This window comes from Watersipora subatra, chromosome 10 (genome assembly GCF_963576615.1).
Source record: "Watersipora subatra chromosome 10, tzWatSuba1.1, whole genome shotgun sequence".
In the NCBI taxonomy this organism is placed as follows: Eukaryota; Metazoa; Bryozoa; class Gymnolaemata; order Cheilostomatida; family Watersiporidae; genus Watersipora; species Watersipora subatra.
Genome location: NC_088717.1, coordinates 55,029,104 through 55,052,943, shown reverse-complemented (window position 1 = coordinate 55,052,943; position 23,840 = coordinate 55,029,104). Strand labels below are relative to the sequence as shown.

At 33.2% G+C, this 23,840-nt stretch overlaps 1 long non-coding RNA gene across 1 annotated transcript; it reads right to left on the bottom strand.

Annotated features, from left to right (window-relative positions):
• Nucleotides 1-935: 935 nt before the first annotated feature.
• LOC137406672 (uncharacterized) lies at nt 936-19,587 on the bottom strand. The gene is made up of 3 exons (XR_010979936.1): nt 19,573-19,587; nt 1,170-1,255; nt 936-1,057 (listed from the first exon to the last, which is right to left on the bottom strand). It is a non-coding gene; the product is annotated as an uncharacterized lncRNA (long non-coding RNA).
• Nucleotides 19,588-23,840: the final 4,253 nt, after the last annotated feature.

Here is a 23,840-nt window from a genome sequence, read left to right as displayed (position 1 = left end):
GATGAATATTCGTGAAAACCTCTGGACGCAGCAAAAATTGTTTACCATAAAAATAGCTTAGCATGTTCGCCTCGTAGTTGTAAGCTAAATATAAACCGAAACAAGAAATAACTCTATTACTGGCCGCAATAAAGTAAACTTTTCCTAGAGAGTGGCAGTTTTCAGCCGCGAATAAATTCATCCGTGAATATGCATGAAAAGACAATTTTCGCGAAATATAACTCCGCAAATAAATTCATCCTGTAGGGTATGTGTAGGATTATTACATTGCAGTAAGTAATGTCATCATCATTTTATGACTGCATCACACTTTTCATTTTTCACTTTTTTCACACATCTGCATCACAATCATCCAGGACAAACCAAGTCATTTCAATTTTGTGTGTGATATATTTTAAGTAAAATTGTCATTATAACGAAGCAAGAAGATGAATGAGTATATTGAAAACAGTTAAAATGGAAGCACAATAACTGGTCTAACACCCTGGCAAGAATTAATTTGATTGGTTTACATTGTTACTTAGAAACAGCATTTGTAAACAGAGCCATGTGGATGCCGGAATACCGGCTGTCTGGGTTCAAAGGGTTAAAAGAATAACATACTCTGAACTAGACTTTGAAACACTAAGTCATTGGCAAGTTTTTGAGCTGACAAACTGTTTATGCGAAAACAATTAATCTTTACATTTTGTAAATCTTTTAAATTGATTAGCATCAACTATTGGCAGCTGTAGTGATCAATATAGCCTTTTGTGATTTTTATCAAATAAAAGCTAATACGATAGCTGTTATGGGCAATCTTCCAATTTGTTTGCTATTGTAGTTTTTGAACTAAAATTTTTTTATGTGTTTTGAAAAACCACTTTTCACTACCAAAAATCACTAATAATGGTTTAAGCTTAGAGGCACCTTTGAGGAATCTTTCAGCGTACCGGGTGTACTGACAGATCTCTTGTTGCGAGGTGCTTGGATTACATTTTCATCAGTGTTTAGGGTCGGCGTGCTAATGCTCCTGTACACTGACTGATTTGCTGGAAATGACCTGAAATCGTCGTTGCTAAAAGTACACCAAACGCCTGCTCAAGGTATGTTAAGGTCAAATCCTTGTGATTTGTCAGAATAAGTCGAACAGAAGAGTGGTAATAAGATAACAGGAGGGTCTTTCTTACCATCCATGAAAAGATATGGAAGAAGTATCACTTTCGAATATATTTCTCAAAGTATTTGTATCCTTCAAGGGTGGTTGGCATAGCAACTACAAAATATTACATAATTCAAATGACAACACTGAAGTAATCGTAGTAATTTTTATAAAATTACTAAAGTAACTGCGAAATTGTTCAACAAACCTATAATTCATTCGCTGAGTTTAAATGTTTTGAATGAAATCCTAGTCGACCTCTGTCGACAAATTTGCACCCTACGACTTCAACGAATCGAAGTTGCACTTTATCAATTTTCCAGGACTAGCGATGTACTCATCAAACATAAGTTATTAAAGTAGACTCGCTTTCGGGTCATGATCACTTTTTAATTCACACTTCGTACGTTTGCTGCACTAACTCAGCCAGGATACCTAATCAAAATTTTCTTGATTTTTAAGATTATTAATTAGTGCGATGAAATGCGCAGAATTTTTTTACCTCCACTGGAGAGAGTGTAACTGGGTGTTATTGATTTGAATCCATTCGCAGCGAGCGTTTCTCTCAGCGACTCACTGTGAATGCCTTAGCTCAATTTTTGTTAAGTGAAATGACATCAAATTCGTTCAGATTTTACTGTTTCCATGATTTGGAGTGGAAGAAACCTCGAATCTATTCGAAGCGTGGAAAACCAACGATTGTATTTAGATCAACTTTAGTCTAGCTTTAGGTACAACAGACACTCCTTTACCTAACTTCCTTTTATATAAATTCCACTGAAAGTAAAAAATTTATGGAAAGCTTTTGCAGCATATTACACAAGAGTTTTTATATAATTTAAAGTGTTAAATACAGTCCATCATGGATAACTCGAACTTCATAGGGCCGAGCGAAAGCGTTCAAGTTATCAGAGCGTTCAAGTTATCAGAGCGCTGTCACAAGTCTATGTATTTATTTATTTATTAGTAGATACATGCACATATACAAACTATAATAGAAATCAAAAGCATAAATAGCTTGTTTCAAATTAAATGCTTCTAATGTAAAGTTTAAAACGTTTTTTATCAAAAAGTATAGAGATTTTTCTATCACTTGAGGTTGTTTTGTTGTTTGAGGTGATGTTATTGCCAGGACGTTTTTTTAGATTAAAATTGGCAAAACTTGATCGTTGTTGAAATGCTCAGAAGAAAAGACATCTTTTTCTTTTGCGTGTTTTAACCGAGATCAATTTTGCTGATTTTTCTTGAAGTTTATGCGAAGGTCACGTCACTTTTCCATGCTTCCGAAAGGCGATCGCTAAGCGGATGTTTGGTAAAAATCAAAATTCACCAAACCTTTAGAAAAGTCGTTGACAAAAATATTTTGCCGACGGCGGTAATAACGACGCCTATGATTTACAAAAAGTTGAGGTTTACCTCTATGACTTGGAATAAAGTGATTTTCTAAAGCGATAACAACCGTCTCGGTAGCGGTAGGGGAAAAGACTGTTCGAGTTAACAGAGTTGAGGTCGAGTTATCTATAGCAATTTATCATTACGTGGGAACGGACCAAAGAAACCGTTCGAGTTAACCACGTGTTCGAGCTATCCGTGGACGAGTTATCCATGTTTGACTGTAGGTGCAAGGTCTCACAAATTCAGTTTTAATAATGTGAGTCTTGTAGTTAACCATAAAATTATCGTTTTATTTCTTGTCGTACTTGCGAGAGAAAATGTTGCATAGCTGATCTCTATTATATAGACTAGTACTCTTGCACCCTAGTGTGAGATCCCATGAGAGATCGTCAGGCACAATGTCAGGTGAGTGAGAATGCACGATTATTGAGAAATACCTCAAGGTCGTTGAATGGTGCAGGTGTTAAAATGTCGGTTACTAAGCTGATCGTCACAAAGTGAAGTCTCATTAAAAGCATCATTTTATCCTAACCTTTAACCTTTGTGATGACCAGAAAGACTGACATTGCTCTTATTGTACTCAAGATATATTTTTCTTCTACTTTATTTTTTACATAAACAATATTTGTTCTATTTTTCTTTGCTGCATATACTTTGCTATGGAAGTAAAATGTGAAAAAACTATTTTAAATTCAAATTGAAAGAGTTCGCCCCTAACCCTAAACCAAGTGAAAATGATAAATCAAAAGTTGTCGACACAAACCAATTATACCACATAATACCCCATAATACCAATAATACCACATAATACCAATAATACCACATAATACCAATTATACCACATAATACTAATAATACTACATAATACTAATAATACCACATAATACCAATAATACCACATATAATACCAATAATACCAATAATACCACATAATACCACATAATACCACATAATACCAATAGTACCACATATTACCAATAACACCACATGATACCAATAATACCACATAATACCACATAATACCAATAGTACCACATAATACCCCATAATATCAATAATACCACATAATACCAATTATACCACATAATACTAATAATACCACATAATACCACATAATACCACATAATACCACATAACACCACATAATACCAATAATACCACATAATACCACATAATACCAATTATACCACATAATACTAATAATACTACATAATACTAATAATACTACATAATACTAATAATACCACATAATACCAATAATACCCCATAATACCAATAATACCACATAATACCAATAATACCACATAATACCAATTATACCACATAATACTAATAATACTACATAATACTAATAATACCACATAATACCAATAATACCACATATAATACCAATAATACCAATAATACCACATAATACCACATAATACCACATAATACCAATAGTACCACATATTACCAATAACACCACATGATACCAATAATACCACATAATACCACATAATACCAATAGTACCACATAATACCCCATAATATCAATAATACCACATAATACCAATTATACCACATAATACTAATAATACCACATAATACCCCATAATACCAATAATACCACATAATACCAATTATACCACATAATACTAATAATACTACATAATACTAATAATACCACATAATACCAATAATACCACATATAATACCAATAATACCAATAATACCACATAATACCACATAATACCACATACTACCAATAGTACCACATATTACCAATAACACCACATGATACCAATAATACCACATAATACCACATAATACCAATAATACCACATAATACCACATAATACCAATAATACCACATAATACCACATAATACCAATAATACCACATAATACCAATAATACCACATAATACCACATAATACCACATAATATCAATAATACCAATAATACCACATAATACCACATAATACCACATAATACCACATAATACCACATAATACCACATAATACCAATAGTACCACATATTACCAATAACACCACATGATACCAATAATACCACGTAATACCACATAATACTACATAATACCACATAACACCAATAATACCACATAATACCACATACTACCACATACTACCACATAATACCACATAATACCACATAATACCACATAATACCACATAATACCAATAGTACCACATATTACCAATAACACCACATGATACCAATAATACCACGTAATACCACATAATACTACATAATACCACATAACACCAATAATACCACATAATACCACATACTACCACATACTACCACATAATACCACATAATACCACATAATACCAATGATACCACATAATTTCAATAATACCACATAATACCACATAATACCAAATAACACCACATAATACCAATAATACCACATAATACCACATAATACTAATAATACCACATAATACTAATAATACTACATAATACTAATAATACTACATAATACCACATAATACCACATAATACCAATAATACCACATAATACCAATAATACCACATAATACCACATAATACCACATAATACCACATAATACCAATAATACCACATAATACCAATAATACCACATAATACCACATAATACTAATTATTCTACCATCATTAAGAAGTAAAGCTTAGTCTTTTTTATTTAGATCTGTCAAAGGAGTGAGTTTGGGAAGATCTTGGAATGAATCAGGCTATTTACATGTACCTTGCACTTGGAATGAAGGCTATTTACATGTACCTTGCACTTCATATAACGCAAACATTCATATAACGCAAACATTCTCGGAACAGATTATTTACATTGGAGGGGGTCTGCCCCATATGAATGCATTTTGCCTCAACATCAATAACTTTTAGCCATTTCTACCGACTTTTTTATTTTGATTTTAAAAATCCAACTTTTTGAAAATGTTTGGAAATTTTATGTTGAAAATTACTGTGTAAGTCAAATGCGGTGTATGCTCAAGTTCTGTGATATGTATCACAGAGTTTGTATGTAGAGGTTATGGTAAGCCCGAGTTTGACTGTATATTAATTTGAGAGGGCAAGATGAGATGGGCCACGACAAAACTCACATCAATTTTGTAAGAGCAGGGGGAAAGCGAAAAAGCACTGTTAAGCTTTTTATACTGATCTTTGCAGGCGCTTGATTTAGGAGTTATCAGCCTCTGCAAATCAGTTGAGCATCCTTTAAAACCGATCTTGACTGCAGTAAATATCAAAATGTGTGAAATTTAAACCTTAAAAATTATCAGTTATACACACGGCATTTCCATGCTTCAAATTGGTTTAGAGTTGCTTCCACTTCGAATCATAAAAATGGAAAACTCAGAACACAAACGCCACTATTTCGATTCGATAAATTTGTGCAAAGGCATTTGCTGTGAATATACATCAATACATTACGGATCTTGGAAATATCTATATAAATATTAAATGTATATCAATTGTGTCACTCAACATTTTACAATAACGCCTGGAGGACTGACGAGTAGGGATGCGACAGCTTAAAAGATGTGGAATGTGCTTGACCTTGAGCACTTAATTTACACACATCAACTCTAGATATGTGTTTAGCTCTATAATGTTGGCCAAATACAGCGGCTCAGTATAGAATTTTATTCATGGGTTAATGCATACGGAGGCAGCGGTTTTGATGAATTTCTAGTAGGTTTTTTTATTGTTGTTAAACAGCTATACCAAACTAGAGCTGCATAAGACAGTTTTGGAATAATTCATTCTTGACAAAACCTTACAAGGCTCTTGGCATTTGCTTTAAGACGTTTTATCTTAAGTAATCCATAAACAGCAGCTGTAGATTAATCTATGACTGAGTTAAGATGCTCACTGAAGTGCAAATGATTATCCATGTTCAGTCCAAGAAACTTTGCGCATCGACTTGGATGAGCATGAACGTCGTTGATTTTCATTGGTTGATGCATTGACCTGTTTAGCTGTAGAGCCAAGAACATTGTGTTTTGGTGGTATTGAGGTGCTGTTGGTTAGTGTTGCACCAGGAAACTGTTTCGTCAGCTGTGTCCTGCATGTTGTTCTTTCATAATGAAATTGTACGTTTTCTCCCAGGTTTACCATCTATTAACACACTATTCTTTTCAACTGGTTGGTAAAGTGTACATAAATAGGATACATAAATATTCCTCAGAGTTGGCTTAAGAACAGTATCTTGAGCAGAAAAGGAATCATCAACAAGTGTACTTTACCAGCTAAACAGAAAAAACTCCCCTTTTGTTACCACATGAAGCCACCTACTAGCGGTGCAAACATTCCCATATGCATCAGATGGCCAGTGCACTCAAGAACGTTTCAGATGTATTCGCTTTCCTTAGCCTATGGGTAATTCAATAGCGGCCTTGCTACAATCATTTTATCATAGACAGAAAACCTTTCGTTCACCATAAATGTGAGCAGATTTCAGATTATTGCAATTAAGATGCTATTAAGGCAGATTGTGGCGGAAAATATAGCTAGCTTTACTTCAAAGCTTTTTTAAATCTTTGGGTGACTTTATGTGGTAAATTCTAGGAACAAATAAACGCGTATGAACATTTGCTAGGCAAATTTATCACTTGAGCAATGGCTACACAGAGAGACAACTTCAAGACACCCGGACACAGTTTTAGGATTTCTGTGACTTTTAAAATGTAAAAAAAATAATTCTACACCAATAAAATCAACTAAAATGACACAAGAAACCAAAGGTAGGTCATAACATCTGCTCCATGAAAAGTAGGACCCAAAACACTCCAGTTTTTGCATTGCTATCGGTATTGCATATCGGTAAAGCATAACCACAGCCACAGAGTTACCCGCGGCTGACGAAATATACATATATATATGTATATGTATTATATGCCAGATGAATGCCTGGCGTTTCTCGAGTAATGAAAAAGTCTTTGCACAGACTTTGCAAACTTCGTATCATGAGAAAAGTATTCTTGGGCATCTCAAATAAATAAAACAAAAAATAAACAATGAGTATATTGAAGTGTGTGTATCACAGACAAAGAAAGTCCGATATCTCATTTTCACATTTTACCAATATCGGTAGGTACACTATTATACATCAAAACTTTGAATACAACGAGCTTTTGCTGCAACAGTAACCTTTTTATACACACTATTTCATGGACTTATTGTTTTTTTCTTAATTTATTTCAACGCCACAAACACAGTTTGCCCATGATATAAAGTTTAAAAATTAGAATGGTAAATGTTGCATATGTTAAATAAAAATAAGTTTTTTGCGCAAAACCTTTTTATTATCGACCCATCAAAACTTTGAATACAAGCTCTGCTGCAACAGTAACCTTTTTATACACACATGTATTCAAAGTTTTGATGGACGATTATGGTACCTACGGATACTAGTAAAAACGTGAAAATGAGATATCAGACTTTGTTTGTCTGATACTTTGTATGACTAAACGGAGAAAGAATGTAGAGGCAATTCCTACGCCAGATAATGCAATTGTTCACATGAAAAGTATTTAGTTTTTAAAGATTAATTGAAACCAGAAACAGGAGTGTAGCAGCGCATTTGAAATGGCGCATTTGAAATGGCGCATTTGAAAATCTCACGCTTAAAAAATAGGTAATAGCAAAACAATTAGCTTTAAAAAATTTGAAAAGTTAACAAACGCAAAAGATAATATTAATTAATAATAAAAATGGCACATTTGGCGTGTGCAATCGAAAAAAGAACATACGGTATATGTTAAGTGCAATAGAAATGATAGGAATCGTTTAGTCTTGAGGTTACGAGCGATTGTTTGTAGACTTACTATTTGATTGCCGCGAGTTCAAATCCACAACAAAGGTGTTTTTTGTTGGTAAAACTTTATCACTATAACTATACAGATGAACGACAGACAAACATTGATATATAGGTATGCATAAGTATTTATACATACAAATCCCAAAGCCGTTGTTCAGTTTGTCCAACTATAGCTATTAAAATTTAGGAAATAAATATCCGCTTTGTGCTGGATTTGACCTCAGAACCTCTCCATTGCCAGGAGATAATCTCACCAACTTGACTACGCGAGATGCAAGGATTTCAGTAGGCGGTATGAGTCGTTATATTGGTTAAAATACGCATAAAACTCAGCGTTACGCAACATCACTAAAGCTTGCTCTTACGGCTCTTATTAGTATTTTTTACAATACGGATAGTAGCGTGTTCAAATTAGTCATTGGCAATGCGCCAGGCTAATGGCAAGTACATTACCTGCAACTGTTTATAAGCTGTTTTTAATACCCATGCAACTCTGGACATTCAGCTAGTATATGTATATATGCATAGATATGTACATACCGTAAAATTTTCATTTGAACGTCATGGCACTCATATCATGAAAGAACTGTTTTGGTGAAATAAATTTGGAAAAAAAATAAAACTGTAAAGGTGTTTAAATGTGAAATCATCAGAAAGTAATGGCTAAATATTGTCTGGTTTGCTACGACTACAATGAAAAATTATTTGGTACACACTGATATGATTTTCGTTCATTTCAGTGTCGGCATCATAACGTGAAAATATTGAATAGAATGGTATAGAAACCCATAGTAATCGTCTAATGCAAACACCTCCTGGTAAAATTATCAAAATCATAATCATTAAAAATAGTGACAAAACAATATCTTAACCTTAGTAACTATAATTACCTACAATATCTTTAGTGAATTTTGTGATTATGGTCTGCAAGAAAATGTAACATTACAATGTATGATGTGCAGAATGTATTGTGGAAAGTTCTTAACTTCCAGACAGACATGTACCATAAACGTTGAATCTAACTTAAATGTATTTAGCTTACTAAACACATACTTAAAGGAAGTTTTAGTTTGTATTTTAGTACACTTTGAACTTTTAACACATATTTCATTATTATCTATATGCGAATCCGTTTTTACCATAAAGGATAAGGCTGAACTGAGATAGCGAGCAACGTATACTTCTTCCCGGCATTGTGAGAGGTATTTCAGCGAATAGCATATTGACGTTTTTGTTATTTCATTGTAATCAGTACAACAGTCGCCAAATTTTAACTTTGTGAAATTTTTTGTTGATATCGTATGGTGGGAAAACAAATTCGTGCTAATATGGCAAAAATTAAAAAGCATTGTGTTTCTTAAATTTAGGTGAAAAATATTTTAGAGCAGAGTCATTGTAATCTGTGGGCGCAAGGTATCACTTTATACATTATGTAGCGTGTCATCTAGAAAAAGGTATACAGTATATGATAAGAGCGATAAAATTGTGAATACAGCGTAGCTTAGTGGTTAGATACTTGGTCAGAAACTTGCGGTTACAATCATGGTTAGTTCAAATCGAGCAAGATGCAAGCTTTTCATACCAAGATTTTCATAGCTATAGCAGCACAGATGATAATGACAGACGACGACAGACCACAAAATTTGAGACTTATATATATAGACTTACCAGGGTTGCATAAAAGCTCATTGCACTCATCAATATGTTTGCTACAGTTTGCAGCCAAAACTGGCTTTTATGCACAATAGAACAAGAGTTACGGGCGTCGATCTATTGTAAGCTGAGTTCAGATTACCACAATCATGCTATCGATTAGTATGTTATAAACCTGCAAATTTACAAGTTTTATAATAACAATAATCTATCAAATGCTACAAATATATATTCAAAAACAAGTGACATAAACAAACCATAATTATAATACACGAAGTATCAAAAATCGACATTTTAAAACAACTAGAAATTCCCCTGTCATACAGCCCACGACCAAAGTGATATTGGAAAAAAGAAAGGGTACTGATGGTTGAGAAATGCAATATTAGCAGTCAAATAGGATAACTGCAATGGTAGCTGTAATGTACTGGGTGTTATTATATACAACAAATAGTAATAATGAAAGGAAAAGATTGTATGTTTATATCTCTCCTCCTGCAAAAACAGAAATGCAATATTGGCCAATATTAGAAGTAAAATGCATTGATATTATTAGAATAACCAATATTATTTATATAGTAATAATAAAAAACCAATGCACAATTTTGTTTACATTTCCAAACGGCATAGCTAACAATATCACGAAGTTGTGATATTTATATAGATTTTTAGAAAATCTGTACTACGTAGTCATTGTCCTGTAGTCATCCAAACTTATAATTAATAATTGCAATAATCTCATTTGAACCGTTAGAAAAAATATCATCGTCATGCCTTTACTTACACTGCGTTAGATTTTTAGAAAGTCTGTACTACGTAGTCATTGTTCTGCAGTCATCCAAACTTATAGTTAATTATTGTAATAATCTCATAAGAAACGATAAAAAATATCATCGTCATTTGCTTGCCTTTACTTATACTGCGTTGGACATCAGTTAGAATGTGAAAGTATTTAAATGTGTTGGCAAATGAAAATGAAAAGATTGAAATCAGCAAAAATGAAACGATTTCTGTACTCCTATGTTAATGGCCAAAACCTTCGGCAATTCGACAATGCTATAGACTCGTGAAAAGTGCACGTTATCTTTTCGTGAAATGCGCAAGACATCGTCATACTTCATCGTTCTGTTATCTGTCCCTCGGCGTTTTAATTTCCGGTCTTAACTTTTATTAAACCAAGCTTTTCAAGTGTTTTGTGGCGATTTTCGTTGAAATTAATCTGTCTATTTGTGTATAATCCGATCAGATGGGTAAGTTTTAAGATATTATCGAAGGTTTACAAAGACTTGGTAACATATTTAAATAGGTTTAAGTGTGCTTTGTATCGTTATTATACTTTAACGACTTTACATTCCGATGCTTAAATTTTTTGATGAAATTTCTTGACGAGGGTTCGTCTCATTTTTTGATTAATAATTTTCGTAAGTTGTGTGCGCATGCATTTATCATAAAACTCCCACACTTCCGCCCCGCTCGTGTGGTCGTGGGAATATTAACATTTTTAAACAAAAATATCAGCATCATGTGCTCGGCCAATTGCGTTCTGATTGTTGTTTCCATTTGGAACTATTTCATATTCTTCTTGCTGTTTAATACCTTCAACAATGTCTTCTAATCTTAGCTGATCTTCTGCACAGCTGAGCTAGCTAATATTAGCGTCCAAACAACTTTTTAGCATAGCAAAACTTTTATGGATACCATTGTAAATAGAAACTACTAACGCAAATAAAAAGAAACTGTGTTTAATCAAAACAGCCTCACGATGTTAGCCTTAATATTTCTTGCATACATCGAAATATCAAGACCGCATAAAAAAGCAATTACTATTAGCCTGATACGGTTGATAATTATTTTTATGGTGCTGCAATCAAAGATTTTAATGGAAAAATCTAAAGACTTAGAGATCGAAAACGGGCTTCGAAACAAACAGAAACAACAAAAAAATTAATTATTATTGATGTAATCAAGTCAAAATTAGTACGGTTTCGTAGAAACTTTCTTACTGATCACTTGCTATTTTGCATTTGTAAAGATTAAGAATGTCAAACAGTATCGGTCAAATAGAAGTGACATTCAAATAGGATTCGCGGTCAATTAAAGAGTGGCACTCTATATTTTTACCCTTGTCTGATAGTGACACTCAAATAGAGGGGCGTTCAAACAAAGGTGGTGTTCAAATACAGGTCTTATGATACACTGTATGTACATACATGTATATGCATATAGATATGTATGTATATGCATATACATGTATATGCATATAGATATGTATGTATATGTACATGTATATGCATATAGATATGTATGTATATGTATATACATGTATATGCACATAGATATGTATGTATATGTATATACATGTATATGCATATAGATATGTATGTATATGCATATACATGTATATGCATATAGATATGTATGTATATGTATATACATGTATATGCATATAGATATGTATGAATATGTGCATGTATATGCATATAGATATGTATGTATATGTGCATGTTTATGCATATAAATATGTATGTATATGTATATACATGTATATGCATATAGATATGTATGTATATATAAACGTATCTTTAGTACTAAGTGGCTAATCATGGCAGCACAAGAGCAAATGCTGCCAAGTAAGCAACTCCAAGCACATATCTAGCACAATAGAAATGATACTAGATGCTGACTGTTCTAGGATTCACCAGAGACCATGCAACACACCGTCAATAGACGCACGCAGCTAGCCATAAATACATACACTGAGCAGCATAATCATGTCGCAGAGGCAGTACACACAAGACTATGCAATGAGTAAGCCTTCAAAAAACCACAACATTGGTGGTACGCTCCAGAGAAGGCTAATGAGAATGACTGTGCTCAGTTCCTCTGGGACTTCTACATCCGGGATGACAAGCGTGTCTTGGCAAACCAGCTAGATACTGCGGTGGTGGACAAGGAGAGCAAAAGGGCTACTATGATAGATATAGCAGTACCCAATGACTTAAACATTGCCAGCAAAAAAAGGAAAAAAAATGGAGAAACATCTCCCACTTGGAGGGAGATTGAAATGTGTTGGCTTATAAAAACTAATGTAATACCGGTAGTCGTTGGAGCCGATGTTGTAATAACACTTGCACGTCAAATGTGGCTTGCGCAAATACAGACAAAAATCATCACAGGTGAGTTCCAGAAAACGCATTATTGGGAAGGGCCAAGATCTTGGGGCGAGTATTCAAACCTCTAGGTCCTTGGAAAGAGACCAGAGCTTGAGGAGACATGACCATCCACTTGAATTAAGCGGGAGGGGAAAAGGGGGAAGAGGTAGCGGATTAATTTTTTTTATGCATATTGGCTATATGTAGATATATATATTTATTTTAGGATTTCTTTATATTTCTATTTTATTTTAAAGTGTAACAAAGTATAGTAAAGAAGTGTTCTTATTCGTTCTGGTAACTATCCAAAACACAATAAGCCAACCCACTCTTAATAAAATCATATATACTACCACCATTATTATACTGCACTTGCCTTCAATGGCATGAGGATCACCTGCTGCACATGTCGATGTCGAGCGTCATCCACCCTAGCCGTTCCTTTCTGGTATTCATAAATGTGATAGGGAGATGTTATGAATTTTACCCAGTAATAACGCTGTATATTTTGATTGTTAAAACCAATTTTAGACTTTCTTTGCTCTTTGTACTCATATGCTGCCAACTACACACCTTTGTTGCTGCATATGCAATTCTACTTACTTGACACAAGATTTTAAATATCAAATGTTTTTTATAATTTTAATGTCGATCAAAACAGGCGGTTCTGCGTGGACTTTTCTATGTATCAACAGGCTTGATAAAAACTAAAAACTAAACAACAGTTAAGGTAATATTAAACTTTGTATTCCTCAGTATTGTTGCTGCAGGTACATAATATTTTTCACTTTGGTAAGTCAAACATCCCGAGCAATACATACTTAAAAATAACGCAGCCATAATTTTATTTAGTTTTATATAACTTTAGGATACCTTAATCAAGTTCGACAAAATCCTCAATCAAAACAAAAACACATGGCAACAATGTGTCTATCATAGTATCAAGTTATTCTGGTTAGCCGAGTATATAGTAAAATACGAAACTATAAAAAATAGCTTTTCTTGTATTGTGTTGTTGACCTGCTCTACCGCTGATCTATAAGAGTCTCCAAAGATTTCACAGTTTTGCAAAAAGCTTTCTCCTGATTAAACTGGGATTGTTCTGTAATCAGCTTAATGAAACCCACAGACTATCACATTGACTTGAAGTCCAGCTAAGTTAAAGATGACGCTATTTTTTGACATGGCCGCCTAACAAAACATTTTAGTTCTAGCAAATGCCAGATCTTAAATTGAACTCAAACCAGATGGATTAAGTCTTGTACCATTAAAGATAATTTGCACCATTGCACTGGTGAAATTCTTTCTGGTCCTGAATATTTCATGCCCTGATGCTGGGGTTGAAAATAAAATATAACATTAGAATGGACAAATTTTGTTAGCGCTGTTTAAAGTGGGCTACCAAAAGCTACAACACACACATGTGGGTTATAACAATTACATATATAAATTTGATTCTGGTACCATGTCATTTGTTCCCAGCCTCAAACTAGGCTTCAGACAGACGAACACGGCTCTTATTATAGTAAAATTTTAATAACATGTTAACTTAAATTACATGGTGCCTTAAATTCTTGCTGTTGCATGCAATTAAGTAAAGATCAAGTTACAAACGCCATACATTGCTAGCTAACTACTGCTACTACCCTGTCGTATTTCTGCATCACTGACTGCCAGCAACAGCTAATTCAGTTTGTGTAAAACATTATGTTGAGAAAGGTCTGTGCCACAAAGTATAACCCTTTTTGTTGCTAAAATACTAAATGATTAACTTGTGTTTAACATTTCGCTAAGCACTTGGTATAGCTGTAGAGTGTAGAGAAACAAGTGATATACTTATAGTACACTTATATACTGATATACTTATAGTACATTTATATACTGATATACCTATAACACACTTATATACTATATACTTATAGTACATTTATATACTAATATACCTACAGTACACTGATATACTGATATACCTATAGCACACTTATATACTGATATACTTATAGTACATTTATATACTGATATACCTATAACACACTTATATACTATATACTTATAGTACATTTATATACTAATATACCTACAGTACACTAATATACTGATATACCTATAGCACACTTATATACTGATATACTTATAGTACATTTATATACTAATATACCTACAGTACACTAATATACTGATATACCTATAGCATACTTATATACTGATATACCTACGGTACACTGATATACTGATACACCTATAGCACACTTATATACTGATATACTTATAGTACATTTATATACTGATATACCTACAGTACACTGATATACTGATATACCTTTAGTACACTTATATACTGATATACTTATAGTACATTTATATACTGATATACCTACAGTACACTGATATACTGATATACCTATAGCACACTTATATACTGATATACTTATAGTACATTTATATACTGATATACCTACAATACACTGATATACTGATATACCTATAGCACACTTATATACTGATATACTTATAGTACACCTATATGCTGATATACTTATTATAATACTTATAATACACTTATATACTAATGAACTTATAGATATAACTTATACTTATTGTAGTTGTAAAAACAATATACTTATCCATATTATAGCAGGTGCAATAACTAAAGCCTCATTTCAACAGCACTTAGGTAAAAAGGTCACGAATCTCTATTGGTCTACACTCGCTTCAATTCATAAAAAGTTACTACTATCATTGAAATTAAGGTTTATAGCCCTTCAAGTGTTGGCAAGTCTAATAACAGTCTTAACTTAGATTAAAAGATTAATTTGACAAATTTTAACATAAATACTTGCTTCATTGTTCATTGTAGTTTTTGTCAGTATTGCGTTTATAAATTTGAGCATAAAACAAATGTTATACTTTTGAATAAAACAACCATTGAAAGCGATTAAATGGTTTTGTTTGTTTTTGGACAGTTTGCTTTCTTTGCAACTCAAAATCAATCTAGAATCACGAATATAGTCAAACTTTTATTTTTTCTAAAGAAAAGGAGGAAAACTTTTTTATGTTACCATTTTTTATGTTTATCGTAAAAAAAACAACTCATGTTTCTTTTGAGCTTTTTTATTCTGAATAATCGTAGCCTTGTGCAGGCCACCTTCCCTACTTTCATGCTTATGTTTTTTAATATTCTAGATAACATCAGTTTTATTAAAAATAAATGTACAGTACACATAACTCTGAGTAATCAAGGCGGGGGTACAAATTGCTACAGATACATCAGTACAGCACGTTGTAGTAGTTTGTAGTCTAGTCTATTAATAGATTTTTATAAGGCAATCAGTGTATTTTACATAATATCTGCTCTCTTATCACATGTGTATACAGTTTAAGGTCGAAAATAGTAAAATAATGCTTTACAAAGTTGTTTACAAGGCTTGAAACAGATTAATTACTTTAGTTATAATAAAAAAATGGTTCTAGATTTCTAACACATCGCTTTTCGAGCAGCCTCCGGAAACAGATTATGATAGAAAACTAAATAAACTACGATAAAAATAGTTGTTTTTATGGACAAGGTACTCTGAATTAAATCAGTTTTTCTTGGACGTACACTCTGTCAAAACAACTGTGATGACATCTATTTGAAACTTGAATATAACTAGTCTACAATGAACTAGGAAAAAACTTTGCCTTGCATATAAGAAACAAAAACCCTCTTTTATATATTTCCTTAGTTTAATCCGCAAAAGGTTCTGTCAATTGTTAACCACTGCCCCCTAGCAGCTAATAAATATGATGCTGTGGAAGTACTTCATGATGCCGACTGCATATACATATGCCAAAAGTCTCTGAAGGAAACAATTTACCACCTTTTCTCTACATATATTTTTTCATCAGGATGCCTAATATCTTTTTCATTCAAAATCAAAAAAATCTTTAAAGGTTGGCTTGAAACAAAATTCACATTACAGTTATTTGATATGAAAAGATTCACCATGTCTTACTCTGTTGTGTTGTAGGTGCAAAATATGCGGGAATGTGATTACAAGCTCTTAAAAGCTAAAAAACGAACAGTTAATCGCAGCCACACGAGACCGCCGTAGTTTGGATTCGCCTTTCAAAGCGGCTCAAATCTGATGTAGTTGTGAGAGATGGTTACTGTTTACATTTTCGTGCAACCTTATTCGTCGAAATATTTTCACAAATATACTTCACGTATTCAATAAAACCATGTCTATTGTTCTTACGCGTCTGTTTTATCGTCATTGTAATGCTGCCACTTTTAGCACTGATATCTTATAACTTACCGTAAAAATTCATTTAATTTTTTAATCTTACCTCAAAAGAGTACATATCATTGTCTGATAATCATGACGAGCCTGTTGGTCACTTGTGATAATCGAAAAGTGCTGCAAAAATTATTTGCGAAGTATTGGATCACATGATCAGATTACGACTTGCCGATTAGACCAGGCCGAAACAGAACTGTTAAGTAGTGAGCACCTATATTTGATACGGGGTCTTCCGTAAAACCCGAAGTATTTGTCATAAAATAGTGCTACGATAAGTTTTATATTGAGCTTTTTGTTGGCCTTTCAATTCACGTGAGAACATCACGTGACAAAACAATAACCAAATTATCATGACTACGTCAGAGAAAAAAATAAATTCCAATCTACGGCAGCTTTTCGTTTTTGAGCTTTAAAGAGCTTGTAATCACTTTTTTACACATTTGGCACCTACAACACAACAGAGTAAGACATGGTGAATTTTCTGATACCAAATAACTATATGTATAATGTGAATTTTGTTGCAAGTCATCCTTTAACATACAGCATCCAAAGTTTCTGAAAAAGAAAAATGTTGTCAGTCAAAATAAACAAAACTAGCATAAATTAAAAGCGGCTACAAAAAATCTAGTGTACGTTATAGTACGTTACACGTTGCAAGTACATGCATAAGTACATGTACAACAACTTGTGCACGTACTTTTAGATGTACTTGTACATGTACTTGTGCATGTACTTTTAGATGTACTTGTACATGTACTTGTGCATGTACTTTTAGATGTACTTGTACATGTACTTGTACATGTACATGTACATGTACAAGTATATGTACATGTACATGTACATGTACAAGTACATGTACATGTACATGTACATGTACATGTACTTGTACATGTACATGTACTTGTACATGTACTTGTACTTGTACTTGTACATGTACATGTACTTGTACTTGCAACTTTTACTATTACATGTCACCATACATTAGCTATACAGGTTATTCAGCGTAGGTCATTGGGTATTAGGAAGGTATTGGATATGGTAAATCATACAATAAATTGAATACAATGCATTCATAGCTGTTCTTCAGTATCTAACATCAAACTTAAGATTTAGATATTTTAAAGAATTATCATCATTGTTATCATAATAAAAGGTTTTTTATTTATTAATTATAACTTATTTTGTACTTTTAAGAACGTGGTATGTACGGTTAAATAACAAGAATGGATGCTGCTACAAATCAATACTGGAGCTCAATGCAGTCCGGGAAATATTTTTGATGTTAGAATGAAGTCACTGATAGAATTGATTTATAATGTAAATATGTTTTCCTTTTTTTCTGCAGTTGCCACAATAATGAATTGAAACAGAACAATAATTTAGTTTTCAAATGGTGAGGTACCCAAGCAACAACAAGTTTTAACCTGCACGCAAAGTTTATCAACTGAAAAATGGGGTATTATAGTCAGATCATTATTATTTATGAAACAGAGATCAAGTGTATAGGTGACTTTCTAACTTGCTACTTGGTGATTTTTGTGGACAAGCTGTTAGGGCATCCATTATCATTTGGTCTAAAATATGTATTTTAATTTTTACGCTAATCGCTGTCACTTTCTCCGACCAAAATATCTGGATACGCCAACTTTTATTTGTGTACAACAGAGCATTGGTGTGTTACTAGTAATACAACTGCAAAGATTTTTATGGACACTATTTAAAAGTTCATTAGGAGGACAAGAGTTTAAATTGGTTAAATTGGTTTAATCAGAAACAGAAACAGGATATAGAATGCAGAAAAACGTAGCAAATCAACTCAATATGGGACAGGCTTAACTTTTTGTATTAACATGACTAAGCAATTTTGAGTACAATGCCATGCCCATATGTACATATTGTGGCATTTCTAGGCGTGCTTGTTACTATCACTTCTGATTTTTTTTCGTAGGTTTGAACCTTGTCCCAAAATAGGGCCTTGAAGCAATAGCTAAGCTAGCGAACTACAAACACGTAAAAGCACATGTGAAATGGAAACCCAGCAGTTGGTGATAGTTAGAAACAAACCACTAGCAGTTGATGGTGTGGAAAAGAAAGCATGGCTACTGCGCTAAATAGAACATACCGTATGTGTGCGAGAAAGTTTCTTTTGTTTTACGGAGAGATCAATAGCCTCCATGGAGTCCATGGAGTCCATGCAGTATTGTGTGTCTGTTGTTTCCTACAAGAAGACCGAAGTCTCTGATAATATTATTCGTACTGCCAGGAGCCGAAATCTCAATCAGGAATCACCGCAAACAAAATGCAATGATTTCATGCTTTTAGTGCCAACAAATTTCTTAGAAAACAGGTAAAATGTATATTCATGTCCAATATTCATGGGCCAATCAAGAAGGTGGTTGGTAGGCAGATGAAAATAGAGGTAAACTGGATAACAATCAATTAAAAACCGATTTACCTATTTCTCCACCATTCTTTTACACCATTCAAAAACATATTAAGAAAACTACATATTTCCAAACACCACTCAAGCTGACCATCCAACCCTGACTACTTGTTGTGAAGATGTGATTTATACTATTACTTCTTGTAGTTGAATTTTAACAACTCAGAATGCAGTAGCACATGGAGGTATGTAGTTTATACATGTAGCTTGCAACCCGGAAAAAATCTTGCCAAGTGCGCCCTTGAATACACAGATTAACTTTAAGTTCCCAACTAGAGTACAGTCTCTCTAAAAATACATTTATACACTTACTGATTGTAAGTGCCTTCAAAATTATCTTTACTCTCAATAATTTAAAGAACATGCTATTATATAACTGGTAATACCAGCTAGTGAATGTATGTAAACAGATAACTAGTATAATATATTAGGCAGAACATGATAGTAGATAGCCATGAAATTAAATGGAACAGGGCGTGGTTAGAAACAGACAGTGAAGGAAACTACAAACCTTGGTACACTGAGATAGTAACTATTTCAGTGCTATAACCATGACCACAGGTCCATATATGACTATTGTTTAAATTTCTTCAGCAACAAGACATGGAATTTTGAGGTTTTTATGAATGAAAAAGAGCAAATAACCTCAAAAACTTTCAAATAAGTTTAGCATAATCTTATATAGTTGTTAACATCAGAGTGTTTAAAGTATTAACCTTATAACATCTATTGGTCTTTTAAGTTAATTCTAACAGATCTCAAGAGTAACGTTCAAGAACCTTTTGTTTGACAATTAAGGCACACTCATATATCATCGGCACTATCTGCCTTAAGGCCGGTTCACAATATATCGCCATTTGTCAGCGCTTCCCTTTTGGCATTCATCATGGGTTATGTGAACCGTGAATTGATGGCATCGATTTATTCAAAGTTTGCAGCTGTCAAATTTTCCCAATACTTCGCCGAACATCGATGAACGCCTTTCAAATGTGAACCATTTAGGCGATGGCGATTTGCAGTTGCTGATAGAGTGATTTATTCATACCCGTTTATGATAGTCGCTGCTGGACTAGTTTTTGATTTCTGAGATTTTCGTGAAGAGATTTCTTCCCGAAAATTTAAAAAGATAAATGAAAACACCACATCACTGAGTACTTCCTGATGCAAACGCGGATGGTACTGTGATAGTGTGAACATGGTTATCGTCGACGATCACTGAAGTATTGTGACATCAACGTCAAAATATGGTGTGAACCGGCCTTTAAATATCTGTCAACCAAGTATTTATAACACTACACCGAACATATTGAAGCATTTTTTAACGCGGTTGTGTTAATATTGTTCCAGGCAGGTAACAATATAAAAATTCTTGATCAGTTTTAAACCTATTGCAATACAAACTTGTTTAGTCAGTAAATTAAAAAACAGTTCATTAAAGGTCTGTCTGTCTGTCTAAGCATTCATCAGGCGCAACAGACCTGCTGAACTAGATGACCTGCTGAACCAGAGGACCTGCTGAACCAGAGGTGACAAAAATAAATAAATTAGAACAATAGCAGTTTAAAAAGGTTCTCAGCATTTATTTTTTTCAAACCTTTGAAGCCAAACTAGAATATCTGGAAAAAATTTGCAAGTATGAAAAAATAGAGGTTAAATAGAGGTGGCGTTAAACTGGAGGTTTTACGATAATACGATTTGGTGTTATCCTAAGTCACAGTATGAAACTTATCGGCAGCCAGACCTGCAGATAGTGACAAAGTTATTTGAATTCTTTTATTTGTCTTGCACAGAGGAATGCGGACAAGTACAAAATTGAGCTCAAATCAACATGCACCAAATGCTTGTTTACACTTTAGACCAAACAAGGTAACTTTAGTTTCATTTAAATACCAGACACACTTGACTTTGAACTTTTTGTCAGACATCCATTTTAGCCCCAACTCTGACAGCTGATGTTGGTACGCAGAAGAACTGTAGCGTTTTTTTTTAAAGTACACCATATACAAATGCTAACAATAAATGTGTGAATTTATAGGCTACATCATTCCACCTACTATGACTAGTAACATTTGTAACTAGTAACAGTCTCATAATTCCATCGCTGTCTAGCATCATTTTTCTTATCGCTGGTAAGACAACTTTTAACTCAGCTAACAGAAATCCGATACACTTTTCTGTTCTTTATATCTGAGGTTATGACAGAACTTTGTCGGTTACAACCAAATATTATTCAAGAAAATCAATTTTGGTACCGGCATTATTATTGCGGGTGTTAGTTGTCTACCAAAGTTTCCGCAAGTCTACATTACTAAGGAATTCAAGTGCACTTAGTTTATTCTGTTGACTATCATCATAGTGCTGTCTCAAAAGTCATCGGTGTGGGGTTTTACTCAATTTATTGCTTTTTTATGTAAATTTTGTGAAAACAAAAACCACTTCAATTTTTGACTACCATAAAATATAAAAATAGCTGCTCAAAACATATAAACTTTCACAATTTTTGTTATTTTTGACATAATCGGATCAAAAACTGTGCATAAATAAGACAAGCAAGGCTAATCTACATTTAAATTTGGCTTAAATGAAAATATGGCAAACTTGAAGGTTTTAATTTTCAGCCTACCATTACTTAAATTATTATTCGGCTACTACCATTATAGCTAAGCCTGCCAGCTTGACAGCACATGCACAATAATACAGATAAATAAATTAAAAAGCTAATAAATTATTAATAAATTTAAAAGCTAAAAAACTTACATATATATATATATAATATATATATATATATATATATATAATATATATATATATATATATATATATATATATATATATATACATACATGTATATATAATATATATATGTATAATATATACTAGAATATATATATTATAATATATATAGTATATAATGTATATATGTTATATATAATATATATGCAGCACTTGTATAGTGTCTATACATCTATTGTTAATGTGGATTTGGTCAAAGATTTCCGGCAAAACTGTTTTGCTATATTTAAATATTTTATTTTGGTAGCTTTTCATATCGAGCACTTGTAACACCTGTCCATGCGTGTCACACCTGCGCATGCGTGTCAAACATAAATAAAAACACCTTTAAGAGTAAAAGAGATTGTGAGACTAGCTCAATAAATAAAATTTCAAGCATATTCAAACCAGCGTAATTTATTTATAATTTTAACTCGATAACTCTGACCTTGAAGAGTATGAAAGCGATATTATTGATTATTGGCTTTTTTGTTTTGCGTATTTATACAGTGACAAAATTTTGTTGTCACGTATTTAAATCTATTATATGTTATTATATTAGTGTGCACAAACTTAAATAAACAATTTTCTTGAGGTTAATACGCACCCTCTATTACTATTCTACAAAACATTTTATCATTAAATCTTTTTAATTACTCCTCTGTTAGATGACCTACCTATTGATTACTTCATGCTGCCTGAACAGGATCAGGGTTTCAGACTGTATAGAAACTGTCTAGACTGTTCATGCTACGTTGAAGGTTCTCTATGAGACAGCTCCGAAGGCTATATACTGATGTACAAAAATATAATAAAAACCCAGGCTGAGAGACCACAATTACCTGCCAAGGACATATTCATGCGGTTAAAACTCGGGCAAGTGATGGGGAGGGTATTATGAGCAGTCCTGAACAATGTCAGTTGTACTAACTAAGCCAAAAGGGGATTCCCCTCGGCCCAATGTCAACAAGTTAGATGACCGCCTTCTTGCGTCGGCTGGGTATCATTTACATCACTTTTGACAGTTTGATGACTTGATGACAAGAACGAATACCGAGGTATTTCCAGGAAAAAAGAACAATCCTCAGCTATGGAACATTAGAGATCAAAACATGTTGCAACACTGCCAATCGTCAGCCCAATCGTCAGCTCACCGTAAGACTGTGGTCACACAA